General features: G+C 37.8%; 1 pseudogene; it reads left to right on the plus strand.

The window, feature by feature from the left end:
- The first annotated feature begins 6,596 nt into the window (after positions 1 to 6,596).
- Positions 6,597 to 7,578, plus strand: LOC117713446 (olfactory receptor 7E24-like; annotated as a pseudogene).
- The last annotated feature ends 5,262 nt before the right edge of the window (positions 7,579 to 12,840 follow it).

Below are 12,840 nucleotides of genomic sequence, written 5' to 3' on the forward strand. Positions count from 1 at the left end.
CCCCTAACTCAAGAGCTCTGGCCCCCGAGGGACCTCAAACTGTGTCCTCCCAACCCGGAATGGAGTCTTGTGGCTTCTCAGAGCCTGATGTCTGTCTGGCACCATTTTGGAGTGAACAAAGTCAACTTTCAACACCTCTGTCTCTCTGAGCCATGGCCCTAGCCCCTTGGGAGAGGCAGATTTGGGACCTACAATTTAGCCCACACACTACAACCCAACATTCATAATGTATATTAGTTTCATAATTTCTTTGTTTATGTTTTATCTGGATAGTCTGTGTTTTGGTGAGAGTAGGGTGTTGACATCACCCACTATTAAAGTGGGGGTTCTATGTATTATTTAAGCCTTAGCAATGTTTCTTTTACAAGTGTTGGTGTCCTCGTATTGGGACATAGAAGAATTTAGATATTGTGTTGGTAGATTTTTCCTTTGATGAATATAAAGTGTCCGTCCCTGTCTTTTTTGATTAATTTTGGTTGAATGTCTATTTGGTTAGATATTAGAATGGCTACTCAAGCTTGCTCTTGGGACTATTTGCTTGGGAAACTTTTTTTCCAGTGCTTTATTATGAGGTACTGTCTATCTTTATTGGTGAGGTATGTTTCTTGTATGCAGCAGAAAGATAGATCTTGTTTTTGCATCCATTCTGTTAACCTATGCTTTTCTATTAGGGAATTGAGTCCATTGTTCCAAGATACTAATGACAAGTGATTGTTACTTCCTGTTATTTTGATATTGGTGGTGATATGTGCGTGTGTGTGTGCTCTTCCCTTGTTTTTGTTGGTATGAAATTACTTATTTCTTGTGTTTCATGGGTGTTGTTTTTCATTTTGCATTGGAGTTTTACTTTTAGTATTTTCTGTAGGGCTGGATTTGTGGATTGATATTGCTTGAATTTATATCTTTCTTGAAACATTTTGTTTTCTCCATCTATGGTGATTGAGGGTTTTGCTGGGTATAGTAGTCTAGTTTGTCACCTGTGGTTTTTTTAAAGGTTGCAGTGCATTTGTCCAGGCTATTCTAGCTTTTAGAGTCTCTGATGAGAGGTCATGTGTAATTCTGATAGGTCAGCATTTGTATGTTACCTGGTCTTTAATTCCTTTGTGTTGTTTTGATTTGCATTTCCCTGATGACTAAGGATGTTGAGCATTTCTTAAGGTGCTTCTCGGCCATTCGTGTTTCCTCAGTTGAGAATTCTTTGTTTAGCTCTGTACCCCATTTTTTAATGGGGTTATTTTGTTGTTTGGTGTCTAATTTCTTGAGTTCCTTGTAAATATTCGATATTAGCCCCCTATCGGATGTAGGATTGGTTAGGATCTTTTCCCAATCTGTTGGTTGCCGTTTTGTCTTGTTGACAGTGTCCTTTGCCTTACAGAAGCTTTGCAATTTGATGAGGTCCCATTTGTCAATTCTTGATCTTAGAGCATAAGCCGTTGGTGTTCTGTTCAGGAATGTTTCCCCTGTGCCTAGGTATTTGAGGGTCTTCCCCACCTTCTCTTCTATTAGTTTCAGTGTATCTGGCTTTATGTGAAGGTCCTTTATCCACTTGGAGTTGAGCTTTGTGCAAGGAGATAAGAATGGATTAATTTGCATTCTTCTACATGTTGACCTCCAGTTGAGCCAGCACCACTTGTTGAAAATGCTGTCCTTTTTCCACTGGATGGATTTAGCTCCCTTGTCAAAGATCAAGTGACCATAGGTGTGCGGGTTCATTTCTGGGTCTTCAATTCTATTCCATTGATCATCCTGTCTGTCTCTGTACCAATAACATGCAGTTTTTATCACTACTGCTCTGTAGTACAGTTTGAGGTCTGGAATGGTGATTCCCCCAGAGGTTCTTTTATTGTTGAGAATAGTTCTCGCTATCCTAGGTTTTTTGTTATTCCAAATGAATTTGTAAATTGCTCTTTCTATCTCTATGAAGAATTGATTTGGAATTTTGATGGGTATTGCATTGAATCTGTAGATTGCTTTTGGCAGGATAGCCATTTTTACTAAGTTAATCCTGCCAATCCAGGAGCATGGGAGATCTTTCCATCTTCTGAGATCTTCTTCAATTTCTTTCTTCAGAGACTTGAAGTTCTTGTCATACAGATCTTTCACTTGCTTGGTTAGATTCACTCCAAGATAATTTATTTTATTTGTGGCTATTGTGAAGGGTGTCATTTCCCTAATTTCTTTCTCTGCCTGTTTATCCTTTGAATAGAAGAAGGCTACTGATTTGTTTGAGTTGATTTTATATCCAGCCACATTGCTAAAGTTGTTTATCAGGTTTAGGAGTTCTCTGGTGGAAGTTTTAGGGTCACTTAAGTATACTATCATATCATATGCAAATAGTGAAATTTTGATTTCTTCCTTTCCTATCTGTATCCCTTTGACTTCCCTTTGTTGTCTAATTGCTCTAGCTAGGACTTCCAGTACTATATTGAATAGGTAAGGTGAGAGTGGGCAGCCTTGTCTAGTCCCTGATCTTAGTGGGATTGCTTCAAGTTTCTCTCCATTTAGTTTGATGTTGGCTACTGGCTTGCTGTATATTGCTTTTACTATGTTTAGATATGGGCCTTGAATTCCTGATCTTTCCAAGACTTTTAACATGAAGGGATGTTGAATTTTGTCAAATGCTTTCTCAGCGTCCAGTGAGAGGACCATGTGGTTTTTTCTTTGAGTTTATTTATGTAGTGGATTACACTGATGGATTTCTGAATATTAAACCATCCCTGCATTCCTGGGATAAAGCCTACTTGATCTTGATGGATAATTGTTTTGATGTGTTGTTGGATTCGGTTTGCGAGAATTTTATTGAGTATTTTTGCATCAATATTCATAAGAGAGATTGGTCTGTAGTTCTCTTTCTTTGTTGGGTCTTTCTGTGGTTTAGGTATGAGTGTAATGTTAGCTTCATAGAATGAATTGGGTAGTGTTCCTTCTGTTTCTATTCGATGGAATAGCTTGAAGAGGATTGGTATTAGGTCTTCCTTGAAGGTCTGAAAGAATTCTGCACTGAAACCATCTGTCCCCGGACATTTTTTGGTGGGAAGAATTTTAATGACTGTGTCTATTTCTTTAGGCGTTATGGGACTGTTTAGGTGGTTTATCTGCTCCTCGTTTAACTTTGGTACCTGGTATCTGTCTAGAAAATTGTCCATTTCCTCCAGATTTTCCAATTTTGTTGAGTATAGGCCTTTGTAGTAGGATCTGATAATTTTTTTAATTTCCTCTGTTTCTGTTGTTATGTCTCCCTTTTCAGTTCTGATTTTATTAATTTGAATGCTGTCTCTGCGCCCTTTAGTTAGTCTGGCTAAGGGTTTGTCTATCTTGTTGATTTTCTCAAAGAACCAGCTCCTAGTTTTGTTGATATTTTGTATAGTTATTTTTGTTTCAACTTGGTTGATTTCAGCCTTGAGTTTGATTATTTCCTGCCGTCTATTCCTCTTAGATATACTAGCTTCTTTTTGTTTTAATGCTTTCAGGTTTGCTGTCAAATTGTTAATGTATGCTCTTTCCACTTTCTTTTTGTGAGCACTTAGAGCTATGATTTTTCCTCTTAGTACTGCTTTCAATGAGTCCCACATGTTTAGATATGATATGTCCTCATTTTCATTTAAATCTAAAAAGTCTTTAATTTCTTTCTTAATTTCTTCCTTGACCAAGTTATCATTGAGTAGAGCATTGTTCAGTTGCCAAGTGCATGTGGGATTTCTGTTGTATTTGTTCCTGTCAAAGACAAGTCTTAATCCATGGTGGTCTGATAAGGTACTAGGGATTATGTCAATCTTTTTGTATCTGTTGAGGCCTGTTTTGTGACCAATTATATGGTCTATTTTAGAGAAGGTACCATGAGGTGCTGAGAAGAAGGTATATTCTTTTTTTTTTTTAGGATGAAATGTTCTATAGATGTCAGTTAAGTCCAATTGGTTCATAACTTCTGTTAGTTTCATTATGTCTTGGTTTAGTTTCAGTTTCCATGATCTGTCCATAGCTGAGAGTGGGGTGTTGAAATCTCCCACTATTATTGTGTAGGGTGCAATGTGTGTTTTAAGTTTTAGCAAAGTGTCTTTTATGTATTTGGGTGCCCTTACATTTGGGGCATAGACGTTGAGAATTGCGAGTTCCTCTTGGTACATTTTTCCTTTGATGAATATGAAGTGTCCTTCTTTATCTTTTTTGATTACTTCTGGTTGAAAACTGATTTTATTTGATATTAGAATTGCTACTCCAGCTTGTTTCTTGGGACCATTTGCTTGGAAGATTGTTTTCCAACCTTTTACTCTGAGGTAGTGTCTGTCTTTTCCACAGAGGTGCGTTTCCTGAATGCAGCAAAATGTTGGGTCCTGTTTACGTATCCAGTCTGATAGTCTATGTCTTTTTACTGGAGAATTGAGTCCATTGATATTAAGAGATATTAAGGAAAAATGAGTGTTGTTTCCTGTAATTTTTGTTATTGGCAGTGGAGATATGTTTGTGTAGCTACCTTCTTTTACGGTTTTTGGAAGATTACTTTCCTGCTTTTTCTAGGTTGTAGTTTCCCTCCTTGTGATGGAGTTTTCCACCAATTATCCTTTGAAGTGCTGGGTTTCTGTTGAGATACTGTGTAAATCTGGATTTGTCATGGAATATTTTGGTTTCTCCATCAATAATGATTGACAGTTTTGCTGGGTATAGTAGTCTGGGCTGGCATTTGTGTTCTCTTATGGTCTGTATGATATCGGTCCAGGATCTTCTGGCTTTTATGGTCTCTGGTGAGAAGTCTGGTGTAATTCTTATAGGTCTGCCTTTATATGTTACTTTGCCTTTTTCCCTTACTGCTTTTAGTATTTTTTCTTTGTTTTGTACATTTGATGTTTTGACTATTATGTGGCAGGAAGTATTTCTTTTCTGGTCTAAACTCTTTGGAGTTCTGTAGGCTTCTTGTATATTTATGGACAGCTCTTTCTTTAGGTTAGGGAAGTTTTCCTCTATAATTTTGTTGAGGATATTTACTGGTCCTTTAAGTTGGGAGTCTTCCCCCTCATCTATTCCTATTATCCTTAGGTTTGGCCTTCTCATTGTGTCTTGGATTTCTTGTATATTTTGGGTTAGTAGCTTTTTGTATTTTGCATTTTCTTTGACAGTTGTGTCAATGTTTTCCATAGAATCTTCTGCACATAAGATTCTCTCTTCCATCTCTTGTATTCTGTTTATTCTGTTGGTAATACTTGTGTCTATGACTCCTGATCGATTTTTTAAACTTTCTATCTCCAGGGTATTCTCCCTTTGTGATTTCTTTATTGTTTCTACTTCCATTTTTAGATCCTGGATTGTTTTTTTTTAATTCCTTCTCCCGTTTGGTTGCATTTTCTTGCAATTTCTTAAGGGATTTTTGTGTTTCCTCTTTAAGGGTTTCTATCTGTTCTTTGAGAGTGTTATTTATGTCTTTCTTAAAGTCCTCTATCATCATCATGAGAAGTGATTTTAATTCTGAATCCTGCTTTTCTGGTGTGATGGGGTGTTCAGGGCTTGCTATGATGGGGGAACTGGGTTCTGATGATGCCATGTAACTTTGGTTTCTGTTGCTTATATTCTTGCGCCTGCCTTTTGCCATCTGGTTAAATCTAGTGCTACCTGTACTTCTGTCTCTGATTGAAGCCTGCCTTTCCAGTTGTCTCGCTTGTGTTTGGTTTTCTAGGGATCCAGATGTCTCTGTGATTTTTTCCAGCTGCACTGATTATGGTGGTATCTCTAGGATGCCTCAGGCTATGGTGCCTCCAAGGTAGCAGTCCAGCTAGATGTCTGCTGTTCTGGGTGCAGTGTCTCCTCTTGGATATCTCAGGATATATTGTCTGACACTCTGAGTTCAGGTGTTCCTCTGTGGCTCTGGGTTGAGTGGACCTTCCAGTATGTCTCAGGTGGAATCCAGGGTCCACACAACTGCAGACCTGGCAGAGGTCTGGTCCAGGCCTCAGACCAGGGAGAAGGGCAGAAGGGGGGTGCTAGCCGGCAGGGGCGGGGGGGGGGTATCTGCTGGATTCTGAGCACTCAGGGCACCCAGCTATGAGCTCAGGGTAGTATGTGGGTTTTTCCTACCTAAAGCTGGTTGTGGGATCTGTGGAGTCCCCAGAATGTGTCTGGTGGTGGTAACCAGGGTGCACTCACCAGCAGGCCTCAGATGGGAAGAGGGGCGAGCGGCGGAATTGAAGTGCTAGCACTGGCTATGGGTTCTATGGAGCCCCCAGAATGTGTCTGGTGGTATCCGGGGTGCACTCCCCAGCAGGCCTCAGACCGGAAGAGGGCAAATGAACTTCTTTTATTCTCTATTTTCTCTTAAGAATGATCACTAAGTGACTATCATCACAAGTTTATTCTTCCTTTCTAGGGTTGCTGTTGTCTTAAGACTTAATTAAATGATTCTAGTGTGCATATATTTATCTAATTGAAAACATTTAGGAAATAATTCTAGGCATATTGTGTTTGTCAAAAGTGGGAAATATTAATAAGGTATATAAACCTCAAGCAGTAGCGCTTTATTTGAGAGTATCTGCATAAGATATATATAAGGAGTTGTGAATGTTTTTCTATTTGTCTCATTATTTGAATGAATTTTCTTTTTCAAAAGGGTTATGACTAATAATCATGGAAAGAATTTAACAAATGTCTTGGAATTCCATCTCCCGGCACTCTCAGAGGACCCAGAACAGCAGTTTCTCCTCTTTGGATTATTCCTGTCAGTGTACCTGGTCACAGTGCTTGGGAACCTGCTCATCATCTTGGTCATCATCTTTGACTCACACCTCCATACTCCCATGTACTATTTTCTGTCTAACTTATCTTTCATTGATATCTTCTTCATCTCCACCACCATCCCAAAGATGATTGTGGGCATCAAAATGCACAACAGGGTCATTTCCTATGCAGGCTGCTTGACACAAATGTCTCTTTTCCTATGTTTTGTTTGTATGGATGACATGATTCTAACTGTGATGGCTTATGACCAATTTGTGGCCATCTGTCATCCCCTTCATTACACTGTCATTATGAACCCTCAGGTCTGTATTTTCTTAATTTGTTGTCTTTTACAGTCAGTGTTTTTGATTCACAGCTGCACAACTTGATTGTCCTACAGGTTAATTGCTTCAAGGATGTAGAAATAGCAAATTTCTTCTGTCATCCTTTACAACTTCTTAATCTTGCTTGTACCAACACGCTTAGCAGTAATATAGTAATATTTTATTGGTGTCATACTTGGCATTTTTCCTGTCCTAGGGATCATTTTTATCATACTGTAAAATTGTTTTCTCCATTCTAAAAATCCCCTCCTCAAGTGGGAAATATAAAGCATTCTCCACCTGTGGTTCTCATCTGTGAGTAGTTTGCTTATTTTATGGAACTGGGATTGGTGTGTACCTTGGGTCATTTGTGTCTCATTCTCCACAAAAGAATGCAGTGGCTTCACTGATGTACACTGTGGTGAGCCCTATACTTAACCCTTTCATCTACACCCTGAGGAATAGAGATATCAGTAATGCTTTGAAGAGATTTCACAGTAGAATTTTTAATATCATATTGTATGGCTTCTATTTAGGATGCTGGATAGAAATATAGAATAAAATTTTTTCCCAAAATATTTTTTAAATTCATGAATAAATTTGGCATCTGGACATATTGTTGTTTGTTTGTTTTAATTTTGCTTATTTTCTGAAACAGTATCACTCTAGTTTGGATGAACATGGGATGGCAAGTATTTCAATGAATGGGTGCAAATTTCACTTCAGAAATTTGAATAACTTTAAAAAATGAATGATATTTACTGTTGACTCCAAATGTGTGTGTATGTGTGTTGTTACTATGCAGAGGAGGTTCAGTTACCGTTCATAAACATTAGCAATGTGTAAAAACTCAAAGATCAAATTAGAGGTTTTAAAGTTGACCTAATATACATTTCACTTAATTCCAGATCCAATTACTGTTTGATGATTTTAGTCATTTGTAGACATGCCCATAATAATCAAATTCATTAATTTTCATTTATCTTTGAAGTTTCTATAATGTATTCTGATCTAAATCAACCCTCCAGTATCTCCTATACTCCTCCGAACCCACCAAATTCCCCAGCTGTCATGAAGGTCACATCCCACTTTCCTGTTGTGATAATTTGTTTTGTTTATTTGTTTGTTTCATTTCTTTTGAACCACTGAGTTGACCATGGCCACACACATGTACATGATTGTAAAGCCATTTACTGATCTGCAAGTGATTTACAGTGCTTACATCACCGAGGACAATGACTTCTCTCACAGCTGTTTTATGGAAATGTCCTATGAATCCTTTCTGATACATGGCTTAGTAGCTAAGTCTTGCAGAGGCCCTATGAGTTCAAGAGTATATTTTATATTACTCATATAAAACTCTATTTTACTGCCATCTAATGAGTTATCAGGGTATTACATTCATCCTGTCTCTTCAGTAGTAATTACTGAGCCTAGATTTAATACTTAAAAGACAAGCACACTTTATCTTATCATTTTGATTAAGCATGCATATCAGCATTCACGGACAAATTCTGTAAAGAGAAGCTTCTTTGAACCATTTTGAGTATAATGATAGTTTAATGGTATAATATTTAACAGGCAGTATGATAGCACATACATTTTGTAAAACAAAATGAGTAGATTCACTCTTAGTTCTTGTGACACAAACAGTTTTTGACTTTGGCCAGGTCCATAACACTAAGCATGAACTCCCTTTAATTGAGTGAGCTATGAACCAGAAAATAGTTGATTTTAATCTTAATATTAGTGACATAATTGCACCACTATATATACTTAAGTTGGGTAATTGGTATTACAACAAGCAATGTTCAAAGCTGAGTAAGATCACTGTTGCTTTATATAAAGAAAGTTTTTGTATTGTACCCATCTATTACTCCCCCTTTTTAAAAAATATTTAATCTTTTTTTTACTGTCCAGATTTTATCACCCTCCTGGTCCACCATCTGACTGTTACATATCCCATACCTCCTCCACTGCATCTACATGAGGATATTCTCACCCTCTCTCCTCCCAGCCCCCAGACCTTCCCACTCCCTGGTCCCTACAATCTCTTGACAGGTGCATCTTCTCTGATTCAGTCTAGACCCAGCAGTGTTCTGCTATATATGTGTTGGGGACCTTGTATCAGCTGGTGTATGCTGCCTGGTTGGTGGCCCAGTGTCTGAGAGATCTGGGGGTTCAGGTCAGTTGAGACTGCTGGTCTTCCTACAGGGTCACCTTCCTCATCAGCTTTTTCCAGCTTTTCCCTAGTTCAACCACAGGATTCAGCAACTTCTGTCCATTGGCTGGGTGTAAATATCTGCCTCTGATTCTTTCAGCTCTTTGTTGGGTCTTCCAGGGCAGTCATGATAGGTCACTTTTTGTGAGCACAGCATATCCTCAGTAATAGTGTCAGACCTTTGGGCATTCCCTCCAGCTGGACCCCACTTTGGGCCTGTTGCTGGACCTCCTTTTCTTCAGACTCGTCTCCATTTTTCTTTCTGCAGTTCATTCATACAGGAACAATGTGGGTCAGAGTTTTTGACTGTGGGATGCCAACCCCATCCCTCACTTGATGCTCTGTCTTTCTGCTGGAGGTGGGCTCTACAAGTTCTCTCTTCCCAGTGTAGAATATTTCATTTAAGGTCCCTCCCACTGAGTACTGGGAGTCTCTCACCTCCCATTTCTTTGGTATATTCTGGAGGGTCTCCCTGCCTCCTACCTTCAGGGATTGCCTTTTTCCTTCCTTTCTGCTGGCTTTCAGGGCTTTAGTTCTATTCCCTCTAACCGATACCTGGTGATGTTCCCCTCTTTCCCTCCCTATCCCGTTTCCCACCCAGATTCCTCCCTCCCCACTCCTGTGATTGCTTTCTTCACCCTCGAAAGTGGGACTGAGGCATCATCACTTGGGCTTTTCAGCCTGTTAACCTATTTGAGTTCCATGGATTGCATCCTGGGTATTCTGTTCCTTCTTTTGGCTAAATATCCACTTATTAGTGAGTACAGACCATGCATGTCCTTTTGTGTCTGAGTTACCTCACTCAGGATGATATTTTCTAGTTCCATCCACTTGCCTGCAAAACTCACGATGTCCTCATTCTTAATGGCTGAGTAGTCATCCATTGTGTAAATTAACCACATGTTCTTTATTGATTCTACTGTTGGAGGAATCTGGGTTGTTTACAGCTTCTGGGTATAACAAACAAGGCCACTATGAATATAGTGGAACACATGCCCTTGTGTCATGGTGGGGCATCTTTTGAATATATGCCCAAGAGTGGTATAGCTGGATCTTCAGGTAGATCTATTTCTAATTTTCTGAGGAATCTCCAGATTGATTTCCAGAGTGGTTGTACCAATTTGCAATTCCATCAACAATGGAGGAGTGTTTCTCTTTCTCCACACCCTCTCCAACAGGTGCTATCTCCTGAGGTTTTGATCATATCCATTCTGATTGGTGTAAAGTGGAATCCCAGGCTCTTTTTGATTTTCCTTTCCCTGATCACTAAGGACTTTAAATATTTCTTTAAGTGCTTCTCATCCATTCAAGATTTCTCTTCTGTGAATTCTCTGTTTAGTTCTATACCCTATTTTTTGATTGGGTTGTTTGTTTTTTTGGTGGTTACTTTCTTGAGTTATTTATATATTTTGGATATTAGCCCTGTATTGTGTGGTTAGTAAAGATTTTTCTCCCAATCTGTAGTTTGTTGATTTGTCCTGTTGACTGTATCTTTTGCCTTATAGAAGCTTTTCAATTTCATGAGGTCCCATTTATCACTTCTTGAACTTAGAGCCCAAGCCATTGGAATTTGTTTAGAAAATTTCCCCCTGTGCCAATGAGTTCAAGGCTTTTTCCTACTTTCTCTTCTAATAGATTCAGTGTACCTGATTTTATGTTGAGGTCCTTGATCCATTTGGATTTGTGCAAGGTGACAAGTATCTATTTTTATTTTTCTACATACAGACTGCTAGACCAGCACCATCTATTGAAGATGCTTTCTCTGTTCCATTGTATATTTTCAGCTTCTTTGTCAAAGATCAAGAGTCTGTAAATGTGTGTTTTTTTTTTCTGGGTCTTCAATTCTATTTTGTTGATCAACCTGTCTCCTTCTGTACCAATACCATGAAGTTTTTAACAGTATTGCTTGGTAGTATAGCTTGAAGTCAGGGATGGCAATTCCCCCATCAGTTCGTTTTATTGTTAAGAATTGTTATCACTATTCTGGGTTTTTGGTTTTCCAGATAAAATTGAGAATTGTTCTTTCCATGTCTTTGAATAATTGTGTTGAGATTTTGATGGGAATTGCACTGAATCTGTAGATTGCCTTTGATAAGACAGCCACTTTTACTAAGTTAATTCTGCCAAACCATGAGCATAGGAGATTTCTCCATTTTCTGAGATTTTTTATTTCTTTGCTGAGAGACTTGTAATTCTAGTCATACAGATTTTTTGTTTCTTTGGTTAGAGTTACCCTAAGATATTTTTTCATTATTTGTGGCTATTGTAAAGGGAGTTCCTTTCCCTAATTTTTTCTCAGCCTATTTATTATTTGTATAAAGGAAGGGTACTGATTTATTTGCATTATTTTTATATCCTGCCACTTTGCTGAGGTTGTTTATCAGCTGTAGAAGTTCTCTAGTGTAATTTTGGGATCACTTATGGATACTATCATATCATCTGAAAATAGTGATACCTTTACTTCTGCCAGTTTGTATTCACTTGATCTCTTTTTGTTGTCTTATTGTTGTAGCTAGAACTTCGAGTACTAGATACATATCTAGTAATAGATATTGGGAGAGTTGGCATTTTTGCCCCCGATTTTAGTGAAATTGCTTCAGGTATGTCTCCAGTTAATTTGATATTTGCTGTTTGTTTGCCTTAAATTGCTTTTATTATGATTAGGTATGAGCTTTGAATTCCTGATCTCTCCAATACTTTTAACACGAAAGGGTGTTGTATTCTGTCAAATGCTTTTTCAGCAACAAATGAAATGATCATGTGGTTTTCTTTATTTTCTCCTTTTTCATTTCTGATTTTGTTAATTTGTATACTGCCTATGGGCTCTTTAGTTAGTTTGCCTATGGGTTTTATATCTTGTTGATCCTCTCAAAGGACCAGCTTTTGGTTTTGTTGATTTTTTTTGTATAGTTCTCTTTGTTTCTGTTTGGTTGATTTAGGCCCCCAGTTTGACTATTTCCTACATTCTATTCCACTTGGATATGTTAGCTTCTTTTTGTTCTAGAGCTCTCAGGTGTGCTGTTAAGTTGCTAGTGTAAGATCTCTTCAATTTCTTTACCAGGGCACATTGTGATATGAATTTTCCTCTTAGCATTGCTTTCATTGTGTCCCAGAAATTTAGGTATGTTTTGTCATCATTTTCATTGAATTCTACCTTACTCCATTCTTCTTCCAATAAACGTGTTCATCTTTATTAGTATTCTTTCTATTTTCATGAATCTTTTCCTTACTTTTTATATTTCTTTATTTCTTTGTGTGTTTGTGTGTGTGTGTGTGTGTTTGTTTGATTCCATGAATTTAATTTTAGTTTCTTACATAAATACAGATGTGTAAGCACACATTTTAGGAAGTTTCTATAGTAAAAATTATCCATATATGTTTAAAAAATTATCTACATATGTTTTCAGATTCCCTATTCTAATATTTCCTCATGTCCAGCCAAATTTATTCTTTCCCACTAAAAATTCCCCTTAGCCTTTATACAGGGCAGTCTTCTAATTCACATACCTTCAATGACTCTTCATGTGACCCTTTATTATCAACTATTCTTTCTTAAACACGGAAACCTAAAAATACAAAATTAATATCCAGAAATGA

Source organism: Arvicanthis niloticus, chromosome 8, assembly GCF_011762505.2.
Source record: "Arvicanthis niloticus isolate mArvNil1 chromosome 8, mArvNil1.pat.X, whole genome shotgun sequence".
Taxonomy (NCBI): Eukaryota; Metazoa; Chordata; class Mammalia; order Rodentia; family Muridae; genus Arvicanthis; species Arvicanthis niloticus.